This window comes from Corvus cornix, chromosome 10 (genome assembly GCF_000738735.6).
Source record: "Corvus cornix cornix isolate S_Up_H32 chromosome 10, ASM73873v5, whole genome shotgun sequence".
Classification (NCBI taxonomy): Eukaryota; Metazoa; Chordata; class Aves; order Passeriformes; family Corvidae; genus Corvus; species Corvus cornix.
This window is the reverse complement of record NC_046340.1, coordinates 8,497,324-8,522,389: the sequence shown is the minus strand read 5'-3', so window position 1 is coordinate 8,522,389 and position 25,066 is coordinate 8,497,324. Positions and strand designations below refer to the sequence as shown.

The window sequence follows — 25,066 nt, the reverse complement described above, 5'->3', positions numbered from 1 at the left end:
GCAGAAAATACTGGTCAATCTGACAAGTTAATATGACTTTAGTGGTCATTTGAACTCCTTTAAGCCACTGGGTGCTAAAATTACTTGTCAGATTCCTACACCTGCAAACTGAATGTAACTTGTCCATAAGAAAAGGAGGGGAAAATTATTTTCTGCCAAAAACCTTTCCTGAAAGTAGTAATTGCAATTTTTACTAATTGATAGGGCATTGACTTTTCCTATAGCAGTTCTGAACCATGTGAGAGCAATATTTGGTACTCCTACCTGGAACTCTTGATGATACCTTCAAACTACCTCTTTTTCCCACTGGGCTGGATCATTAAATACAGAGTGGGTTATACAGCCATTTCAACTCTTCCTTTGGTATAGGTCATTTTTGGTAATCTAATTTATCTATTAATTGGATGCCTATTGTTCAACATCCAGTTCAAGTTTACACTTAGGCTTACTGTTCTGACCATAAAACTCCACATAGATATGTGCAGTTAATATTGGAGCAACTGCCAAAAGAAAGAAAACATTTCCTCCTCCCAACACCCCTCTATAAGCATACCTAATTTGCTTCACACCCAATATCAGTAGGTACAATTAAACCAAAAGCTCAACTTTGGAGTTTGGTTTGGTTTTTTAAGTTCTGTTTCTGTGTATATCAATAACATGTTCATGATCTCTCAAGCTACCACACAAACAAATTACCAGGTAACAACAGGAATTATATGAAGGACTCAGCCCCATATCCCTAGAATTCAATAACATTCCAATTAAATCAGCTAGACCCCACCATATTTTTACCTTAGCTCTATTTTTTAGGTTATGTTACCCTATATAGATTAGACCATTTGCTCTCATAACATCAGCAATGGTTCCCATTGACTCATAGCCACGGCTACCAGAGAGGTACCACTGTGAGTTCCTGACAAGAGGTCACCCTAGAAAGTTTCTGACAAATCAATGGGAGCTTTATGGACTGGTTTTCTTCCTTCTGGGAATAAACGCAAACAGTGTCACTGCCTGGACACTTCTGAATCAAGACTAATTCATCAATGTGCTGAGAAATTCCATTCTGGTCCATCCTATTGCAGCCTTTCCCTTCAAGTTCATGCATTTCAGTTCCTTTTCTTTAAAAAACTATTCAATAGGAGAGCACAGGTACTGTTAACCTAACACAGGTTTCTTTGTGTCATTCACACTACGGTGCAAATCACTTTTCAAATCACATGAACTTGCTAATTTTAATGGGATCCACATAACAAAGCATCCTACTTTGGAAACTTCCCACCTTTGTGTCTTTAAATATAAACTTCGAGAACGCATTTAGCAACTATAATCTTGTTATAGGGATAATACTCTTTTCTTTAACAGTGATTAGCAGACTCTCTTAAATAACAGCAGCAATTTTTCCTTACAATGCCAACACAATTACTGCTCTGGAAAAAGGCTAGATGTCAGAAAAGGTAAGCTAGCTTCTCTTCCTAAAAAACACACATCTAAATTCTTCTGCTAGCATGGTTTCCTACAGATTTCTGTCCTTTAGCCCTTGCTCCTCTATCTCCTCACCATACGCTCCGTTCAGAAAGCACGAGGAGATGCTGCAGCCCGCCAGCTGTTCCCAAAGCCAGCGTGGAAAGGTTGAGTCCTGCCCACCTTCCCCATGGTGGGGGCACTCATTTAACTTTCTCTCCTCTACTGATTTTAACCAAACTTATAAGAACTTAATTATCACCGACATTTCTGCCCTTCTGTCAAATTCAGTTGAGAAAAGCAACCGCACTAGGAGGGGACTGAGAGGTAAAGCAAATGATTATGTAAAACCTCATTTTTGTACATCCGCAGCCTAAAGGATGCCATAAAAATCTACAGAATGTCTGAAGCCCCCTGTTAGAAATACTGCAAGCTACATGATCTGAGTTAATGCTTCATTTGTATACGGGTGTGTATTTAAAGATAATTAATATTAGCTGTGACTTTTGAGACTGGTATTAACACAGCCTCCCTTTGTAGTGCCTACAGTTTTGTAAATGCAAATAATTTTTAGTTCCGTTTTGCATTTTTAATTACAAGCAGACAGTTTCTTTGGTATTTAACTGCCTAACCATGACTCAGGGTAGGCACACACATTCATGGCATTAATTGTGACTAGGATTTGCAGGTGTAACGAAATCAAAGTGCTTTTTTTAAATTAACTCTCAAGTGAATCTTGAACAGAAATACTTGAGATGCACAGGCCCAGTTTTATTTTTTAAAGCTTTGACCAAGAGATTTCTCTTAGTTGAACTAAGGTAGTGTATGTAATATTAATATGAGCTCACACTGTTGTGAACGCTTACTGTATAGTATTGGATGGGAGGAGATATACTGTGATATTAAAAAAAAAAACAACATTATTTCGAGGTAGGCATGCCAAAAGCAGTTCTCTGGAACAGAAGGTGGCCTAATTATTAGAAGAAATGGCTTCCATCTCTGTGATGGTCTGACTGTTTGTGGATAAAATCCTACAACTGTGAAAGGCCTCATGCACTGCAAAAAAAAAAAAAAAAAAAAAAAAAAGGAGAGAGAGAAAAAAAAAAATCAAAGTGTTCAGCAGCCATACATCAGAGAGACTATACAAGAAGGGTATCGTATTTTTAGAGACCCCAGAATTCCTGAGCAAAGTAGTAGTTAGTACCAGGTCTACATCAAAAGAAAACAACATTCTGTGTCATCACTGGCCTCCTCTGTGATGTTTTGCCCTCAGCTTCATAATACTCAAAAAGTCATGGTTGAAAAAGACAGACTGTCCCTTTAAAATTAGATCATCCCTTTTATTAATATGCAGAATGAGTTGTCAATTGACCAAGCAACAAATGTACATCCTCATATCCTCATTTTCACTTCTATCTATGAATATTTTAAAACCCTAATGTGTGCTTGGCCATTTGGGTTTTAAGCAAAGACTTATCACAGTGTAAAACCCCTCATTTTTATCCCTTAGCTGAGGGCTTCTTTTTCCCTTTTCCAGGGTGTCATTAAAAATCTGATGCCAAGAGCTGGGACTTGGCAGGGTTTGCGATATAATTTGCAATCTGCAGTGTTTGCTGGCTAGCCCCCACCTGCCCCCCTCTTTTTTTTTTTTTCCCTTTTTTTTTCCTTTTTTTTTTTTTAAACCAGCCTGCCTGCTAGAGTCAATAGGGGGCATCCCTCATCTGTCTAAAAGAAAAATAGCAGCATACTAATTAGAATTCTATTTGCCAGAAGCCTCGGAGTTGCTGTGCTTATAGATTTCAAGCTTCTTTTGTTTGAATTAAATTGCCAACTTTTCCCCCCCCCCTCCCTTCCCTTCTTTGCACTAGGCATGAGAGAGCGGGTGCCTTATTTGATTGAAAGAGGGGTAGGGGGATGGGGAAAAGGAAAGCCTTAGCTATGGAAATGCTGAGGAAATGTCAGGGTTGTGTTTAAAAATGCCTGGTATGCTTTTCAATGCCTGACTCCTGTCTTTCTCGCAGGGTTGTGGAGGGAAGGAAAGGGGGCCTGGCATTAAGCACAGGCACTCTGCCCCTTCTCCCTGACACTGAAATTCTGGGGGAGAGCCTGACATGCTTTTCCCCAGCTCAAAGCCAGATGGTTCAAGCTTGGATAAAACCTTGGGATGAGATCACAAAGCTTGTTCATAACAGAACACACAACATCTCTGTTTTTCTGTTAATACCTCCTTTTGTACACGTTGTGTGGGGTGAGGGAGGGGCCAGGGCATATGTCATAAATCCAAAGGAAAATGTCATATTTAACATTAATTTGTTTTCATAACCCCATGAAAGAATTCAAGCTCGCCCCATTAAAATGTCATAATTAACCACCGAGAACTTTTATTACAAATAATTTTTTAATTTAACGAACAACTAACCGAAAGGCACAGCCCAAAGTTTTTCACTGCCCTTAAGCATCTGAACATATACAGAGTTTTTTTTTTTTCTTACATGCAAAGAAGAGTTTCACAGTGCTTCAAGCATGGCCACATTTATGCAACTTCCTAAGCTTAGGTGATTAAAGAATATGAAGCCAGAGCTCAGTTTCCATCGCCGGGAATTCTGCCCATGCACAATACGGCCATTGACTCCAGCCATTGACAGTCAAGTCTCATGCACTGATTCACAACCGGGGATAAGCGAATCATGGGGACAGAATAATGCACTCGATGATCTTCATATTCCTCATAACAACAGAATGCTTGCGAAGGCATAAGAATTCCTTTCAAATGCTTTAATCAGTCAAATTTACTTGACATTTTCATGGATTTGCTTTCTCCTTACGAATTCTTAACAGAGCTCACCTAGAGCTGTGATGGGCGCTCTCGGATGGCACTGCTGCTGTTCCCTACCCAGACAATGTTATATTCCTTACTTGACTTCTGCCACAAATACTGCATTAATACTTACAATAAGGCATATTTAGAATTTTTGTACATATCAGCTTAAAGCTTCCTTTCCTTACTATTCATTCACCCCAATGTAATTTGCTTCATAAACGTCCGCAAAACAGCAATGTTATTTTAGACAGGAGTATAAACATGAGAAAAGGAAATTAAGGCTAATTCTAAGTTTGGGTTGTTTGTCTGACAGTACTTTAAATTAGTAATTTATAACGCAAACTTCTATTCCTGAAAAATTTGACCCTCAAATTTGGTGTAAAAATAATACTGAGATATGCCATCGTGTTTGACACAAATACTGTTCTATTTTTTTTCTTTTAAACTGGGAAACCTTTAAGAATGAATCATGCTGTAGTTTTTTCATGGAATTCGGGATCATGCCTGAAATACTAGCCTTTCATTTAAAAAAAGAATTATATATACTTTACCATAGTATATTTGATTTTGGCTTAGTAGATGCTGGAATTATTTTTGCACACTCCTTCAAAATAAATTTCCTGAAAAAAACCCACAGAATTAAGTACCAGCTAACCATTGCATTTTTATGTATTCATTAAAGATAAGATCTTAAAAGAAAGAGGGGGGGGGGAAAAAAGGACATTAGAAACTCTTACATATGCTCCGGTATGTGCTATTATATTTTAATTAGCACAGTTTGCAGGCTGTAACCTTTCCTAGGCCTACATGATGCATGAATATTTTATTTGCATTACTATAAAGTAAAAATAATTTGATTATCATTCATACTATTTATGATTACATGTTTCTAGACATGCCCATAGTCTCTATTCATAGAGGACTTTAACATTCTTAAATAGCATAGAGTGCTGACAAGCAAAGTATTGATGTTTACAGTATCATGCAAACCCTGAAGCCAACCATGCTCACATCCCTTTGAATTACTTTTCCAATTTGAAGCCTCTAAGAACCCAGTCCTCCTTTATCTCTTCTCGTTATAAAAAGTGGCAGGAGGCAGAGTGGCAGAATGACCCACAAGATGGCACCTGTCACCAGTGGGATTTCTTCTGCCTTCTGCAGGCCAAATTTTGTTTGAACTCACTATGGCCTCTGTCATATCCTCATTTTCCCTTCCACTCTTGCCTCTCCTCCTTAATCCCCTTCGTGCAGGCTCAGGCTCTGTTTACCCAGCTTCCGAAACCTTTTTTCTGCAAGAAGCCAAAGTAAAACTTTATTGAAAGCGAGGCTCAGGATTAAGAGGCAAAGCTCAGTGAGGAGGAAGCCGACCACAGCACCTGCTGCCTTTGCCTAAAGACAGTTCCTCCTATCCACCATTACCAGGCTCATTCTTATAGATGTGCATCTGAAATACATGATTACTTTAGGTCTCAAAGGTGAGGGAGCTGATTAGCTCTCTAATGAAGCCTTTTGTTATTACTTACAGACAAAGTACATCACACAGATGGAACGTACCAGAAGACCGCTTCCTTATGTCGGGCAGACATATTTTAACTGGTAAGATCATCCAGAGCAATGAGGTGAAGCGGTTTCTATAAATACAGGATCAGTGGAATTTTTAAAAACCAGATTAAAGGCAGTGACAGAAAACAACAACCAACCACTGTAAGACCATTATGCCTAAAGCCCCAAAAACGAAACTGGTAATTCATCTGCTGCACAAGTCATTCTATACTTTGTCCAAAATTACATGGGGTAGCATTAACTATCTGCCTAATAATAGATTTATAGTTGCCTATTAACAGAACTATGGTCAGTCCATAAAGATGTTGATGGACATTCCTCTTCTCTTAGAGTACAGAAAGGGCCAAATCAAAATGCTCTTAACAGAAACACAGCACACACAGAAAACCCCTCAAATTGCAGGTCATTCCATCACCTCATTTTACCAACTGCAACAGAGAATTGTTCTTCTACACAAAATTACACAGCAGATCACAGGGACCTACACAGAGCCTGGAGCACCAAGCAGCTCTTCCTTTGGGGAATGCCACACTGGCTGTTGGTTTTTTCCTTTAATGACTTTGTCACTTGGAAAGGGAAACTATCTTACAGTCTGTTCCTCATCATCCTCATTCCTCCTTTTATCAACTTCAAAAATTCACCTATTTATCCCAAAGCATAAACAGGGTCTGTGAGTAGCCACCAGCAAGGGCAGGAAGCAAGAATGGTTCACAGTTTTCCCTTTTCTTAATGAAAGATGGCACAAGCCTTGAGTCTTACCTAGGGAAACATCTGAAATCATTAAGAAACTCATTGTTTCATCAAACCTAGTGAAGAAAGTCTTGTCTACATGTTATTTTTTACCAAGACAAAATTACTGAAAACAGTGCAGCTACCTGTAGACAGTAGTTAATTACAGTGTTAAAAATAATATTACTATTGTACTATATTACTATTGTGAAACCTTTAAAATATTAACATCACCCCAATGATTAAGGGTATCCTTTCAATAACTGTCTATGATTAACACAAAGAGCAGATTGCATTTCTGTAGCCCATAAGTTGCTTTTGCTACAAACACCAGAAATAATTCTCACCTCTTAAGACAAACAATCAGGCCATAAATACATATTTTACTGAAATTCATCAAAATCTGGGTATCAGTACAGTTCCCTAGACACCACCTTCATTTCAGTGCCTCCTCCATAAGCAACTGAGGGATAATCTCAGGGTGTTTGCAGAAAAACAAGGAAAAAACCAAAACAAAATCCCAAAAAACCCTGAAATATCAGTAGTCTCCATTTGAATTGGAGAATGTGGACTAATAAAACTGAAGTGAGTTTATGAACCCTGCCAGTTTGCCTTGAATTTTTGGGGAGGGGGAATTTGTTTTGACCTTTTCGATTTTTCATTTTGAAGTGACTTTTATTTCAGGCTTTTTCTGGTAAATTATGAAATCAAGCAAGTCCAACCCAGAATGAACCATTTTGATCAATCTGAAAGGCAGCTTTTTTTGAGACTTTTCTTCTGCCAAGAATTTGAAAATGTCACATTTCATTCCAGGATGAACAGAAGCCAGATTTCGAACTCTCCAAATCCTTTGCGAAACAAAATTTCTGCCTTTTTCACAGCTCCAAAATTAATTTTCCCTCAAAGACTGCAGGGTGGCTTAAGATAGTGGTCAGCAATTACAGATAACACGTGGGTGAATTAGTGTGGTAGGGGCAAGGGTGGGATCGTGGAGTCAGAGCATCTTGAGGGAAGAGTGGAGCACCAGCACACCGAGCTCCTGGCTCCCAGTGAATCCCAACTCAGGCGAGCTGGGCTCCAGTGCCTCGCTTCAAAGCAAGATATAGACGCCGGAGCGAACGCCAGCATTTCCTAGCTCCCACTGAGTTTCTATCAATATTCTTAAACTTTAAAAAAGAAAAATACAATCTGGTGTAACAGCCCTAGAAGACTGCTGACTGCTGCTACAAGAAACTCTCTACAACTGGAACCTATAGAGGGATATAAATCCAAGGGCTGACCCGTAGCTTTTCACCCAGCCAAGGAAGCTATTAAATTCTTGCTGATTTAAGTTACTCTCCAGTAATGTGCCACTTCTTGAAAAGGGAAAAAAAAAAAAAAAAAATCTCCCAGTGTCCCTTCAAAGGGCAATTACCTAAGGATTGTAATTTTTGCCTCAGAACTATTTAGGAAAACTTGAAAGTCATGAGGCCAGGTCTGCAGTGGTATCAAGGCATTACACTTTTTCCTGTGGCTCTGCACAGGAACATCTCTCCCTGCCTTAGGCCTCTGGAATTACTCTGGCATAGGCAATAACACCACTCAGGTGAGAAAGTATTCTCATGAAGGTCACACAGCCACCGTGTCAGGCATGTAAAAGCCATGGCTGCCCTTTTTTACTGGATGTATTCCACAGGGATCCAAGGACAAAAACACCATTCTCTCTCCCCAATGGACCAACACCACCCCACCATCTCCCCACCATCTCCCAACACGGGACAGTCTCCTTCCCATCCACTCCACAGATCCCAGGGCTTGCTGAGGGCACAGAGCTCCCTGCTGGGCTTTGCACAAGTTGCCTGTACTTTACAATAAAACAAGATAAATTCTTTGCATGTCAAGGACAGATATCATTCATGCTTTTTTTATCACTGCTGTTTCACAGCTCTATTGCTTCTGCCACTTTTAACTTCCATCCTGCTCCCTGGGAGTCATATTTAAGGTCAACCAGTACACATTAGTCCTGCCCAGAGTAAAAATTTCCCCCTCACATTGAAAATGACAGGCCTGTAAAACAAAACATGAATTTAAAAAAGCCATTCATTATTTATAAAAAAGCAGAACGGCAGGGTTGTCTTTTCTTGCATTACACAAATCCAGGATGAAAACTCTAACCTGTATATTATTATAAAAGCTCTGTCCCCTGTAATATCTCTTTGTTTTTGTAATTATTTTAGGCTTTCTACTCCGGAGGAATAAAAAGAGCTTATATTTTCCCAGCACTCTGATGAAATAACTTTGAAATCATGCCTTGTAGTTTTCTTTAGTATAATTAATCCAAGATGTCACTCCCCCCACCTGCTATGATAGTCTCATTGGAGTGGGTTGTGGGGGACAGTCAGGGGAAGGATATTTTGGTTTTTTGGTTTTCAGCCCAGTTAACCACCCTTTCTCCACAACTAGATCATAAAAATCAAACAAAACCTGCAAGAGATAATCCCCCACCAATAAATTTATCAAGAGTGAATTTTCTGCAGGCTTGCTAAACTGTCATAAAGGGGAGGAGGTAGAGATCAAATATACTGTTGAGTAAGGAAACAGAGAGCACAAACTTTGTCCTCAGCTCGGGGACAATGATGCTCAAAGATTAACCCACCCTCTCAATTAACACCTCACATGAAAATCCCAGCAAGGTCATGGGATCTGTGCTGCAACTCGGTCAATCAGCATTGCCTGCCTCCATACAAACCAAGATCGAATGCAGAATTAACACTGGTCCCCCAAGCCCTCGCTCACAGACTCACGTCAGATTAAGCCCTTGCATGGAGGAGATATGAAAAGCATTTCTAATTAGGGTCTGAGGTTACTGGTTAAAATGCAGTCGAGCAGTCTACCAACCATTCTTCTCCCTCTTTTTTTTTTATAATTTTAATTAAACTCAGATACTATTTAATTCCTACCTGCATATATTTAGTACTACTTGAATGCAAACCTGATAAAGAATACTCCTGATCCCCACTTAGCTGCCACAAGCACTTATTAAAAGGAGGGTGACTGTCTTCAAGATCTTCCATGGGTCCCTTTGCAATAATTACTTTTTCTATCAAATGAAAAGCATAATATTTTCCTGTAAATAGATTTTTTTTCCTTGTGAAACCTTGACTTCCCTACTCTTGCGACGAAATTATAATTATAACCTCAGTGTAGTGGTGAGTTACTGTCATTCCAGTGCATGAGGAGACTCTTTTCTATATATGTTCTGCTCTTCTTATTCCATTGCTCATAGGATTCTTCAGATGTACACTTGAGGACATTTTGCACCCCTTTATTGTCACAGAAGCACTGCTGTACATCCTGTATTTTGGGGAATGGGAGAGAGGGGATTTAGCACCAGTTAGATCCTGTTAAATTATTTGTAATTCTAGGGCACTCCACGACATTCCTGCCATTGTGTGATTAGCAATCTAGATCTCTCCATAACAATTTTTAATATCTATCATGACCCTGGAAGCCTGAGTGCTACATCTACAGCATACTAAAGCCTTGTGACTCCAAATTATAGCCCTGAATAATTCAGGAATTGTAACGGTAGCTCAGTACTTATTAAAGCACTGGGAAAACTTTGGGATTCTCATATCTACAGGCTCTTCATTATTATTCTGATTATAAAGATGTTTTAATATATGCTGTTGCTATTCTTACACATTACCACAATACCATTTGTGAGGAATCCATAAGTGATTCAACTCCTGTATTAAGCAGCTACACCTCAGAGTATCAAGGGATGCAGTAAAATGAAGTTTCGTTTCTTTTCTGGGAAGATGGGAATTATCTAATAATCTATACATTAAATTTTAAAATCACAAGTTATGTCTTAGACATCACAACAAAAATCTGATACCAAACTTACTTAAGCAAAACAAAATCATGTACATACAGAACAACTTGGGTTTTTCCCTGATAGACTCAATACCACAAACAGGGACAAAATTAAGTCTAAATAGTTTAATAACATATTAAACACATTCTGTCTTCTGTGCTAATCCCAAATAAGCGGCTCTAGTAAGCCTTAGTGACAGGGAGGATCTAATGAAGAGTTGAATTTTTCATAGAGGTTTTATTAGGTTCATCAGCCTCCTCCAAAGTCTAGGCCTTCAGTCATGACAGCTCTGAAATCTGGAACAGATTATCTTCAATTTACTGAGAATAAACACCTCATTTCCACAAGGAAAATTCCATTTGATGAAAAAATTTGTTCGTACCCTAAACTTTGAAACCCTGCCACTGGATGTCATACTTGAGTAGCTCTGGGTAAATGTAAAAATTATTAAAAGTCTCAATAATATGAAGAAATCCATGAGGCATTTTCAGTGCAAGAGTAATATATAGCACAGAGAGCATCCAAAATAGCATTTTGGCAAGTTTTATTAATTTTCCCAAGCTGTTGAAAGAATTTCATTACTTCCTGGACAGTCAGGCACCCAGATTTTTGTATTGACTGTCCTCATCTGACTGCCCCACACTGACTATGGCTTGGCTAATGGTTTACCAGAGGAGATATCCCACACTATTAAAAGGAGTCCTCTAAATTAATTTATAACTCAAAGCATCCTCTTCCCCAAACCTTGTGAAATATCAAATGTGTTGAGGGGGAAAGTAGCTTTAGCCTGTCGCACTAAATAAAGCCAGTAAAGTGGGTCAAACTGAAAAATGAAATCCTAGTGTGATCACTGCTTATGTTCTCAGGTTTAAAACAGGTGATAAGGTTTTATTTACAACCATACTCATAATACCTGGCTTGGAGCAGATGATAAGGTTTTATTATTGCTGCTTACTTCTGAAAGAAATTACTTTCCATGTGTGTAAAGCTGTATATTAGAGGAGCTTTAGGCTGGGTAGGAAACCTGACTTCCCAGGAAGAGGGCAGGAAGTTCCACCATGTTATAGCTTTAAGGGGTGGGAGGTAAAAACTGGCTGCCTGAACCCCCCCCTTCAGGGTAAAACAGACACTGGACTTTCCTGTGTGGGTGCCTCAGTGCTCTGCAGCACAGCAAGAAGGGGTCGTGTCCCCATAAATTGTGTTCAGTCACCAAAATACCAGAAATCTGACCTGAAATCACTGTTAGGATGGCAGCCATGCACACACAGGCTGGGAAACAACTCTGGCATCTTTCGGTTTTCCTTAATTCCAGTTTATGAATAAGCAAATGAAAATGCCTGGTCTGTACAGCCATCAGCTGCTCTCAGGCAAATGACACTGTCACTCTTCCCTACCACAGCAGGGGAACAAGCTTCTCAATCTTGATAGGTTGTAGATAACTGTCTTTTGTCCATCCAAAACAATTTCATATTTAGGAAACATCTTCCCCCATCCTCCACAGATATAACCTGTTTGGTGGTTGGGGGCTGGCGTTTTTATTACTTTTCTAAACTAAAGTTTAGTAACTTCATTGCTTAATTATCTTTTAAGCTTCAGAAGGTGTGGAGGTGTTTTGGAATAAAAGCACATTAAAGGTTCTTCAATAAATTACTAAAAAAAAAAAAACTGTCTGGAAACTATTTCTTTTGATACTGTTTAAATGCACCAGTTAAAAGAAATACTGAAATTTTTGCAAAAACACCCTTAAAAAGAGGAAAAACAAATTCTGGTGAATTCTCACAGTGAAATCATCTCCAATGATTTTGTTCCTGAAATATACCACAAAATCCACTGAATGTTGCAAAGCAAGGCAACAGGAACAGACAGCACAATCAGCACCCTAGAGAAGTCCTCAAAATCCTTCAGGATTAAGGATGCATACATCATAATGGGGTCTGTGTTTTAGTTCTAGAGCATTTACTTTTAGCGAAAGTATGTCCTGATCTGAAACAGGCAGAAACAGTATCTTACTACAGGAAAACGATGACATTATTTTCAGATAATGGCAACAAACTTAAACCTGCAAAACTCTATTACAGACAGGCAAGGAGTAAACTGGGAATTAACCATGACAGAAACAAACCAAAAAAATCCCCTCCTGACAAAAGATATTTCAAACGTAAATGCACCATCACTTTTAATAAGGGGTGCTGTGTCACTATTATTTATCCTCAAATTACACCTGCCCCTTACTCATACTGATTCAGTTTAGCATGCAAAAGCACTGCTTGCCCCTATGGACATTAGAAGAGCTCCTGTTAAGATAACAAAAAAACCTTATAAGAGCAAAAAACTTTAGAACATGTTGTTCTTTTCTAAAGCTCTTCTCTCCCATTCAGCTAACTAGTACTCTTTTCATTTAATCTACTCAGGTAAAAATAACCATTAAGTATCACCTAAGTATCACTTAAATTCTATTTTGGGGATTTATGACTAGGATTAGCTTTGTGTCAGCTTTCTGTCACCTCTTAGTACAGGGCTGAATGACAGAAATTCATTTAACCACAGTTTGAATCCCATTTCTTCCGTACCTTTGGATTCATGTACATTTTTCTTTCTAACATATATTGATCCTGGAAACCCAAAGCCACTTTTTAACACTTTATTAAACACAATATATACAAAGTAACATATTGAAAGTATAATAATGAGGCCATTGGCAATACAATAATGATAGTCGAAGCTCTATCAAATATGTAATTAATATTTTAATTATATACCTCATATCTGCGCCCCACTGTGAAAAATAACCGGGCCTAGCAATTTTCATGGACAGTGACAAGATTACTATTACTAATGGTCTGAGGTACAAGTGTTTATTTTTAACATTATTAACGGTACTAATTATGATGAATACGATTATTTAGAGTCATTATGTGGTAGAAGAGTTTGATGATTCACTCAGGTGCCTAGAATTTAACATTCTCCATCTACCATCTATGGAAATTAATGACACAGTTTAACTCTGTGGTTATCGTACTCACTGCCAAGAAAATTGCTTTTAAAGAAGAAAAAAGCAGAAGATCACCCAAGTGTGCTGCCCATTCCTTTATTACCCTGCAAATATTCATGTTTGAAAATCAGTAAGAAAACCTGATAAGATGCTTCACACTGGAAAAAATGAGACAGTGACTTTTACAGATGAAGGGACAGGTTCCACGAGACTTCTACACAGAAGTATTATTTTTATTATTGTAGGGCTTGGAATCAGAGACCTTGGGCTAGGTGCCAGATATCCAAAAAGGCTTATATAGGCATGACAGACAAAGGAATATTTTGTAAAGCCCATTTCACAGATGGAAGCTTACACCACAAAAATCTGAGGCCTAAGACCATCAAGTTTATATCACTCAGAGCATCTTCATGGCCTCTCACCTGTGAACAGGGCATGCTTTACCTCCTGCACAGTCTGTCCACCTCAGCATCTTCACAGCTATTTCATACATGGTGATATTGCTGATGTATTTGGGCAGACAAGGTGCCACATGAGCTCAAGGACACACTGCAGCTGTGCTTGCAGCCTCACAGGTAGGAAAAACTCATTCGGTGGGCAGCATTGGCCTTGTTGTTGGCAGAGAGTGCTGACAGAGGCAACAAGGCTCTGGCAGAGACAGGCACACAACACACATTTCCTAAAACCAGAGATGCAGGCTTGGCATGAGGCCACCACAAGCTCACTGTCACAGGAATCAATGCTACCCACCCCCCCATGGCATGGCCTCACAGGGCTCAACAAAATACTGTCCCAATGAGCAAGATGTAGATATAATTTTGCCATTGATTTTGAAGTGAGTTGATGCTTAACCCTGTTCAGGCCTCAGCCAAACATCTCCCTCAGATCCCAGGGATTGCTGACGCTTCATCTGCCCAGTGACAATAAACAACTGCCACCTCTGCAGCGCAATTCCTTGCGGCACACAGGAGAGAGAGGGCAGAATCATTAACTAGTTAAATCTGATAAATACAGACTCTCAGCAAAAGGAGGAAGAAAATGGACCATTCTCACTTTGTAATGCATTTCCATCGGTGACTGGCACGCTATTAGGATCGGGATCAAAGGGGGTGGGATGCTGGTGACTGTGGATTTGGGCCTTTCACACTGTCTGATTGATGGAACTGAAAGGCTTCTGCTTGTAAAGCAGTCACCCCAAGCAGCTGTCTCCTGCTCCTGTCCTCCTCTCCATTGCAGCATATGCAGTTCAGATTTCATTTACCAGCCCCTTTGAATAGCAACACTCTCACCGTGGAAGTAAAGCCTCGCCTCAGAGAGGATGCCCAGCAATTTGCATGCACGGTACTGCTAAAAGCATTGTGTGCTGTTAGTTGCCAAAGGACATGCAGTAATGTGTATCTCCTATCTTCTGGTTTCTTAAATTATCAGTGTTTTACTTCCCTTTCATGTTCAAAGCATAGCAAATTTATTTGATATATTCTGAATGCTGGAGCATGCCAATGACATCAATCAAACTACAGAACACTGGGAAAGCTGCTATAGAGTAATCAGAATTGGCCATAAGCTATAAATATCTAGTGTCTCATGATTCTCTTGGCTGCTATGCAAACTTTGATCATTAGCACTGATCAAAGATCATGAGGGATAAAATGGCATTATGATATAATGGCATGTATGCTACAGCTGATACTGAGGGCTATAGATGACCTATGCTTGACTATACTGTCTTTCTCTACACACCAGAAAGAATCATTAAAATGGCAGATTTCTTTTTGCTGTACCTTAGAGGATATGTAACAGAAAACCAGAGTGCAATCACAATTGGCATAACTATTCATCACAGCCTGAGTGGTCTGTATTTGTATTCTCTGCAACACAGCTCCTTATAACACTGCACAGGTGACTCTCAGACAACATCTAATTGTGCCTGAGAGGCCACAAAACAGAGCTAATGACTTTTTATTGTTTTATTGCTTTTAGATGGATTGGATGTTTCCTCTCTAATAGCAGGACATACCAAGCACTTCCACAGGTAGAGCTTGTGTAGCAAAGTTACACAAGTTTGGTTTCGCATTTTAATCCAATCATTACTCATGTGAGTATGGTGTCTTAATGAACACAGATTTCATTCATTTGTAAAACACCTCCCATGCCCAAATTAGGAAATAGAATATGGGGTCTCCTCCCCTGCCTGCCAGCACTTTGTTCTTTACTCTAAGTATTTAAATACCTTACCTGAGCTCCAAAGCTTTCAGATAGACCAAAGCAGTATCCAACCTCACAGCTGTCAAATAAAATGATATAGAATTGCTTTGCACAAAAGGAATGAGATTAATTAACTTATGAGTATTCTCACAGAAAATCCACCCAGAAAGAACTGTAACTGTTTAAAGTTCTCTTAATCATCTACTTTTTCTATGAAAATTAGAACATCTGTCCTTGAAATTTAAGAGTTAGCTTACACAGTCAGGGACAAGAATGTCCTATGACTCACATGGCCACACGTATTTCAGGACTCTTATCAATAAAATCTACACAGTTAATCTGCACAGTTTAAATTAAAATTGCTGGATACACATGCATGAGCCAAATTACTCCTCAACAACAAATCAAAGTGCATCTTTCAAATGGAAGGCTACAGTTTTCTCAGATGTGTTATTATTCAGCATACAGATCTCATTCTACTTTGTTAATACCATAAGCTTTCTTGAGGCTGTAGCTCCCATATTTCCAAAAAAAATAACTAATAGACAGATGAATACAGTTTTCCTCACTTTATGCTGCAGAAAAAAAAAAAAAGGCACAGGAGAGAGAGGTGATCTGCCAAGAGTCTTACAGCAAGGCTGAAAAACAACCACTAGCACGGATCCCAACTCTCCCGAGTCCAAGCCGAGTAATTTAAACATAAGATCTTTCTTCAGCTGAATTGGGGAAGGGAAACCAACCAGTAGGTGAACACATTCTCATTAGCTGGTTCTGTGTAAACCATGTTCTCCCAACCCCCCCTCACACTTGCTTGAATTAATAGAAAAAAAAAATCATTCATACAAGTTCTTTGGTGACATATGTAAAACAGCTGAATCATATACAGGCTCCACACGCTGGGTCAGAACAAATTGTCCTCAAAAGCAGCACGGTTAAATTGAGTGGAACTAGCCTCCACCAACTTCCAAGGTATATAATATATATTATAAACTTGTCTTACTTGGCACCAATTTGACAACCTCAGTTTGAGAGAACAGAGAGTGAAAATGAGTTTTAAGCATTCAGCTACAAAGAAGTACAACATTCATTTATCCTTTAACAGATTGCCCAGATTGTGCAGGCCTTCAGCAGGCTTGAAATTGAATCTCCTTGGTGCAGTTTTACTCACTACATGTACCACTAATATATGGCTACTACTACAATATAGATTACTGTTTAATCCTGAGTTTCTTACGTTTTCCATGATGTTTAGCACATAAAACCTGCTCTAGTCATTCATGGATCTACAAGGCAAGAAGCCAAATTCTACACCATGTATATGAACCTGCGAAAAAGAGTTGAGGGTCTGTACTTATCTCAAAACTGCCCAACAGTGGAGTATCAGCCACTTTGAACCTGTCCTGGACTCTCACATAAGGGCTCACTAGCATCCATCAGGTCTGCCTTGGTGAAAAATTCTGTGACAAAATGTGTTCCAAAAAAGTGATCGAGAATCATATGGCCCTCATGCCATGCAAAGGTGAATTCAGCACTACAGCTGAACCCCTACAGATACAACCCAAAATGGTTCAATGTGCCATTTCTGATTGACATTTGTGTAAAGGAAAAAAAAACCTGTCTCCTGGGTAAACATCTTATTGTGCCTTTGATTCTTAAAACAGTTCTTTCTTTGCCCATTTTGGGAGGAGGAGACTATTTCATGTGGTTTCTTCTCCCTCTGCTTATTACTGATTCTCTTATCTTGCCTAAAAACAAAATAAGAGAAAAGTCAGAAGTGTAATTTGCCTTTTTCTTTAGGTCATTCTCAAGGTCACTCTGGCAGCAGTCTGATAAAATAAACAGCATAAACCAAGAGGAAACCTGAATTACAGAGTCTGCTCCAGTGCCTACCAAAGTCAATGCACATCTGCACTGGTTAAACTGGACAATTGATCAGGCTCGGGAGGGAAGAATTTGGCACTCAAAACCACTACCTTATTTTTTTCCTAATTGCCATTACCTCAATATCTCTAGCATAGTTCAGTTTTGGGTTTACATTACATGCAAAGTCCCATAGTGTTGTCAGAGACAATCATGATGCTGCTGCAGTGCCTTGATTACATCCTTGTGCTTTTATCTACTGCACTGGCTCCTGTGCTGGAAGGCATGATCACTTCCCACTGAGTTGTTGGTGTGATTTTCTTTTAAAGCCTTTCCCACCACCATCACTGAAAGCCTAATGCTACATTCATAAAAACAAAAAAGCAGTCCTTGTGTTTGAATGGCAGATAATTCAAGTATTGGCTTTAATGTATTTCAAGTATACTTAACTTTGCAAAGTAAGTTTCAGTTTCACAACTCAGATGGTCCACAGGATGAATATATTCTTTAGAAACATACTTTTTATCCAGTGGTGCACTGAGGCTGTGTATGTATTGTTACACATATACACCTGTATCTACCCAAATACGGAGAGCATATCAAAGGCACTTGTGGCTGGATTCTGCCACTTTGCCCCTTAGTCAGAGGAAGGAATTATCCACAAGAATTCTAAAATCCCAACTTCCTTAATAAAGTTGCCATCTAAATCTTTAATGGATGCACAAATGGAGAAGAGAACCAAGTGATAACAGCTATGATAAAAAGCTTCTTACATTTGAAGCCTGTGAAGAGGAAACCTGTGTCAACTTATTTTTCTAAGCAAAAGATCTACGGTAAACCTGGAAGTATGCTGTAAACCTAATTACATCAGGTTTTCTCAAGCAATAGTTTTAAATTGCTTTGAAGAGAAACTCCCATCAATGCAAACATCCAGGAGTCATCTTTTGAGTTTGAAAATTGTCTTTTCATCTGCTAAACAGGAAAAATGATTGCGTTTTCACAAATTTGATCCTTCATTTTTAAACCCAACACAGGACTTGTGAAAATGTTTCTGAGGTAAGGCACAGTTTCACTATATTCTGTTTCTTTTCCAAATATATATGTGCAATAAATATTCTGACTGTTCCACTTGCCTCTTTCATAGGCCACATTATGGGACAGTCTTTTCCAAATGCTTATCTTTTTCTTTTCTCCAAATTAGTTCTATATAATCTTAGAATGTTACCCTGTGTAGAGCAAATGTAGAGACATGTTTTACTAATACCTTTGCATTTCTCCATAGATTTTTATGAGTTTAACAGCCCTCTGCCTCTCCCTTTGCTACCTAGGGATTACAAACACTACTCCAGTTATCCTCACCATTCTAAGTCCCCAAACATCCCAGAATATCAACACACACCCTTTGATTACATTACATTCTCCACATCTGCCTAAGTATTAAAACCGCACTTATCCCCATCAAATCATAGGATGGTTTGGGGTTGGAAGGGACCTTAAAGCTCATCTGAGTCCACCCCTGCCATGAGCACACCCACAACTAGATCAGGTTGCTCCAAGCCCCATTCAAACTGGCCTTGGATACTTCCAGAGATCCAGGGGCAGCCACAGCTTCTCTGGGCACCCTGTGCCAAGGCCTCACTACCCTCACAGGGAAGAAATCCTTCATAGTATCCAGTCTAACCCTCACCTTTTCAGTTTAAAGCCATTCCCCATTGTCCTGACACTCCATGCCCTTGTCAAAGGTCCCTCCTCAGCTCTCCTGTAGCCCCTTCAGGCACTGAGAGCTGCTCTAATGATATGATAATCATGATATGGGGTTTTCCAAACCAAAAGCAGCTTTTGTAATAACTCTAGATGTTGATATGTGAGTACATTAAAACTGCCTTTCTTCTCTCCTGTCCCAGTAGTTATCCTTCACATAAACTGCTTGGAAGGATCTCTTGCAATCATGCTCACACTAACCACCTGTACAGAAAGTTTCAAGTACTGAGATAGCATAATTTTTATAAAAATAAAATATAATGACCATGGTAGTGAAGAGGAAATTTAATTCTTCTTCCTTGAAGAAAAAAAAAAAACTTTGGCAGTAGGATTTTGAAAAAAAACCACTACGTTCAGCTTTTTTTCCCCATTTTTTGACAGTTCGTGGCAAAGTTAAACAGCACTAATGCATTCCATTTATTTCAGATAGATCAAAGAAAATGTATCATCGAGCAAAGTTTTCACACACTCTTGCTTTCCTAGACAGCTTTTTAATGGAAATTATTGTCATTTAGCTCATAGATTACCTTGACTGAACAGGAGAGCAACACCAGGTCATGCAATCACAGTCATGCATGACCTTGGGATTTCTGAACATGCTCAGCCCATGAACATGCTCCTCACACCTTTGCAGCAAGCCTCACCTGAGGTTTCTTATCAGCACCCGAGTCACTGCTCTTCATTAAAAATCTAAGAGTAATAACTTACGAGGGATAATGAAGACAACTAAGCATCTGTCTGAATGCCTATTCAAACCTTGGTATTTACCTAGACTATGAAACACTGCAAAATATGTTCCTACTTATCTTCTACCAGCCAGTATTAGCAGTTACTGTCAGTTTGAAATATTTTACAAGCCCTTTAAACACTTACTTCAGGGCAAGGGTGCTGGCCTTATGCTGGCCAGCAAACATACTGAAAATAAGCCTTGGCAAACAGTTTTGACAGAGATATTTTGGGCTTCAAGTTTTGTTGATAATGCACAGACAATCAGTACTACATGATATTTTTATTAAAACCAATTGTACATATGTTAAAGGGATTGAAAACTGTGTGATGGCTCTCAAGATGTTGCTAACAGGGAATCAGTCAAAAAACAGCATTTCTTGATCCACTACTGCAGAGTGTACACATCAACAAACCTGAAGGAAATAGAACAGGGGTATGCTCACAAATTTTCAAAGTAGATAAGAATATGATGAATCACCAGCTGCGACTAAAATTTGCTTGTAATGCTTGGATGTATAAACAGGGATGAAAAACTAAGGAGGGAGAACAAGTAATATATGTAGCAGTGACATTTAGTCATTAACAAATTATTTTATATAGAAAACTAAGATCATTTCTCCCAAATTTTTAAAAGAAATAGTCAAAGTTTGGAAAACCTGATGTGCAGGAAGAGATCTAAAATGCCCTCAATCTAAACAGATTGTGTACAAAACTTAAGAGTTAGCCTGACTTTGAGGTAGAAATATTATATATCTGGTGAGCAAGATGCTTTTCTATTCTCTGAACAGAGTCATGATCCTTAGAGGTACATCACATGCTGCTGAATGAGCATGTCTACGGCTTCCAGAGAACAGTGTGAGACAGGAGCTGTGACAGGAGACAGGATGAACCTTACTCTGAATCTTCTCCCACAGCTCCAAAACAGGATCCAAGTGGGGGACAAACCACACGTTCAGATTTAGTTGCAGGCCTGACCAGTTGAATTTAGCTTCCCAAAAGAGCCACTCCTGTTTGCCTTGAGGATTGTTTTAGGGGAAGCTGTTCATCATGCCAATATAATTCCCTTCACACAAAAGCACAGTTCTGTACTGGATACTAACAATCTATATAAAGTGATGTTATTACCAGAGTCACTATGTGTATGTTGGCAATTACATATATTTTTCTTCTTTCCACTGTATAAATTTCCTTTCCCTAATAAAGTGTGCAAGGTTTCCCAAAGAGTTTAATAACCCAGACTCACTGAAGTGTAGCTGTTAAAATAAGCTAAACTGGTTTAACTTCTGAGCTGTCAGACCTAATTTCAAATGATGAGATGTAACCACTGTTTTCATGTGAATTGCTAAAATTAGGTAATTTCCAAACATATGCAATAAATACAAGACAGAATGTCAAAGTTCAGGGGTTTTTCGTTCTGAATTTGCTTTCTTAAATGAAATAAGTGGCCAAAAAAAAGCCATTAATTTATTAAAATAATCTAAAATAGTTAAAACTGTTAACATACTAATATAAGCAATGAAGAACAGTGCTCCTGCAATCTAAAAAAGTTAATTTTCAAAAGGTATTTTAACTTTTTTTTTTAAGCTATCTGGTTCAATCATTTTTTTTCTTTCAGACAGTAAAAGCAAATGCATATGGCATGAAAATCTGTTAAAACATAGTACTTTACACCTTTGTTTGTACCTGCTCCAAATATATTTGTCTATAAATTAACTGCACATGGTGGTTTTCACATTGGCTTATTTTATCCATGTGTTCAAGAAATTTAATACATCACTTGTGTTCCCTCAATTACAGCTCTATTCATCAGACAAAAAGAGGAGGAGTATAAACATAGCTACGTATTTTTGCATTTTTATATGCAATTTACACTCAAGGCATCAGCCATATGTAAAAAAGGTGAGAAAGTAACCCTGTATTTCTACTGCATTTCGAGAGCTGAGCTCTCCTCAAATACCAATGTCTGAAGCAAGTGGTATCTGCCCCATCCCTGGAAGCGTCCAAGGACAGGCTAGACAGGGCTTGGAGCAACCTGGTCTGGTGGAAGGTGTCCCTGCCCATGGCAGGGGTGGAAGGGGATGACCTTTAAGGTCCTTTCCAACCCAAACCAGTCTATGATTCCATGATTTTACAGACAGAAGAACAGAGCTATGCCTTTAGTGGCAGTGGTCTGGAGGGCAGATCATCCAGCAGGACCCACACAGTAATTCCATGGTGTCCATACCAACACCAACCATTCCTTCATGCACTCCAGTGGTAATTAGCACTCATGTCAGCAGCTAAACACTCTAATTGGGAGTTTTTCTTAAGGAAATCCACACACCCCAGGTACTTCCTTCATGCTCTAAAGACACCCCAGGCCTGCCTCCTGCTCCTGTGAGCCAGGGTCCCTGTTTAAGCAAGGCTGTATCACAGAATGCCCCAGGCTCTCCGCCAACTCCCTCAGCACACGCTTCCATGCAAAGCAGGACGGATGTTTATTACATGTGGGCTGGGTCACCTCACCCCTCTCTTAATTTTAGCGCATGTGAAATTTGCCATATGGGCAGCTCTGAAGAGTGAAGTCCTTCACTTACTTGCAAGAGTAGTAGAGCACAATCCTTTCCGTTACTGTTGCTTTAATGCATCTCATCCCTTAACATAACTTTTTAGGGAAACTAAACTGGATCACCAAGTCTAGTTCCCAGCTCCTGCAGACCCCACGTTCCTTTTCACAGGCTAATCAACCTCTAGCAAGAACTGCCTGGCTTGAGGGTTCACTTTCTCTGTTCCCACCATTGTTCCTACTCTCAGGTTGCTTTGAGATTCACTCTTTGAACAGTTCAAAGATTTGTTCACACTTCCACCCTTAATTTAGCACCGTGTTGTTGCACCAATAATATTCTTCATGTTACGGGCAGGCAAGAGAATTCAGATTCTTCTTACCATTCCCTCCTTGCAGTGGAAGCCTCAACTTTCAGGTACAGCAAGTCCATCTTTCTTGGTAGTTAGGCTGTGACCAGAAATCTCATTTCATATCACCCTTGCTATTAAATCAGCCTTCTCTGGATTCAGAAAGAAAGTTGAGATTGAACTCTGCACTGCTTCACCTGATGCAATGGTACACTTATTTAAACAGGTTACATATGGAAAAGGTTAATGCCACAATCCTGCAAAATCTCCCCTAAATGCCTAATTTCAGGCATATAAATAATTCCATTAAATTCAGATTACTCAAGCCCACTGAATTCAATGTGTCTATGCCCATGACGAAATTATAAGGCACAGGATTGTGGATGTAGTGATCGTTATCCATGACCCATTTTGGTGGGTCCTCACATAAATCAGATAAGCAAATCCCTTTTGCTCATGTTTGCACACTGCAGAATCCTTGGAATCCTGGATGTCTTAAGAGATGAAAACAGGGCAAAGCAGCCAAGTATGACAGGCACTAGGGTGAATTTTCAACCATGGCCTCATCTATTCAGTTTGGTCACTTTTTAAGAAAATAAATATGGTATAAGCAAAATTCAGCACAGTTTCTTGGTGCTACTTACATGAAAAGATCCATGTTCCAAATTTTAACTAAGCATTGCCTTACTGTCTTTAGGAGCTTTCTTTAATTTTCTCTTCAAAGCTTAATGACATTACAGGAAATATTTGGCTAAGGTGTGGCTATTCATCATGGTATCTATTACCAGCATCATCAGGGAAGTTTATGTCAATTTTTCATTTTAACCTGGCTTTTACTTTTGCAATATAATTATATTCCCTCATTTCATTTATGTTATAAAAAGAAATTACATCTCTTAATTTTCTTTCACTAAAAGAAAAGCTTTTTCTTTAAAAAACCTCTGTAGTAGTGTGCAACATATTTAGAGCTTACGATCAGCAATTTCTCTAAAGAGGAAGATTTAAGGAAAAAAGTGACTCTAAAAGTAATTTCAGCAGCAAAGTAGATTAAATATCCACCATATTAGTCACAGAGTATTAGATGGAATTGGATTGACTGGGAAGAGGTCAAAGAGTGGCTGAAGGTTTTAGCCCACCAGAGGAGCAATAAAATTCAACCATACTTAAAATCATTAGTTTTAAACCCTTTGATATTAGATCCAAACCTCCAGTGCTCACAGAAGGAACCTCCAAGCACCATGCCAGGCCAAAAGGAAACCCTTTAAGACATCTACATTTCACGGAAACCTTTCAGTGGAGTACAAGAGTGGCAACAGAAAGAACCTGCACATGCAAGAAAGACTGAGCCACAAATAGAGGGGAGAGGAAAATGCAGCCTTTAAGGGAAGTTAATTTATAAAATAGCAAGATATTCACTTTAACAGGTAGTAAATGGGGGCTGGGGGACATTTTTTAGATGACAAAAAACCCCACCCATCAGTTCCTCCGCTTTAATTCCTTGCTCCCAGTACCACCACTCATTTCTCCCTTCCTTTTCTCCTGATGACAAGGCACATTCCCCCTCACAAAGGACATGTTTTCCGAGCAAGTATGGCACCAAAACGAGACAACCAGAGATCTGAATTGCATGACATGATAAAGGAAAGACACTATGTGCTGACAGCAAGGCAAGGAGGAAATCTAAAAACACAGAAGTCATCTAACACAGCAACAATCCAAAAGAAAGAGAAAAAGGCAGAGGAGTAATTAAAAACCCTGAAGACAGTGATGGGTCTCAAGTTTTTGAACTGACTCCCTATTTAATAGAAAGGATGGTTTCTACCCAAGAGAAGAGAGATAAAAGAGAGCCTTTGCTGTAACTAATAACCAACTGACATATTTCTGTTGGTTTTGTACATTTCTTCACTCATTTTGAAAATGACAAGTATAATTAAAGTTGTTAAATACATCGAGAGACTTGTCAGTCAACTAAAATATCAACTCTTATAAATTCTCCACAATAAGCACTGCACACAGCACAATGCAGAAGAAATTAATCTCTCACCAGAAAAATTTAGTCATTTGATGATGCTAAAAAAAAAAAATCCCAGATTTTCTATTTCCTGGGGCAAAATGAACTTTTCTTCATGTGTTTGCAGATATAAAATGCATGTGTTTAATTTAACTTCCGTAGTAGAGCAAAATGAAAATCTCA

General features: G+C 39.0%; 1 long non-coding RNA gene across 1 annotated transcript in view; it reads left to right on the top strand.

Moving 5' to 3' along the window:
* The first annotated feature begins 1,377 nt into the window (after positions 1-1,377).
* Positions 1,378-25,066, top strand: part of LOC109143453 — an 86,921-nt gene continuing 63,232 nt past the window's right edge. The window contains exons 1-2 of the long non-coding RNA XR_002043658.3: positions 1,378-1,454; positions 5,808-5,878. This is a non-coding gene — a long non-coding RNA (uncharacterized LOC109143453). The remainder of the gene's footprint in view (positions 1,455-5,807; positions 5,879-25,066) is intronic.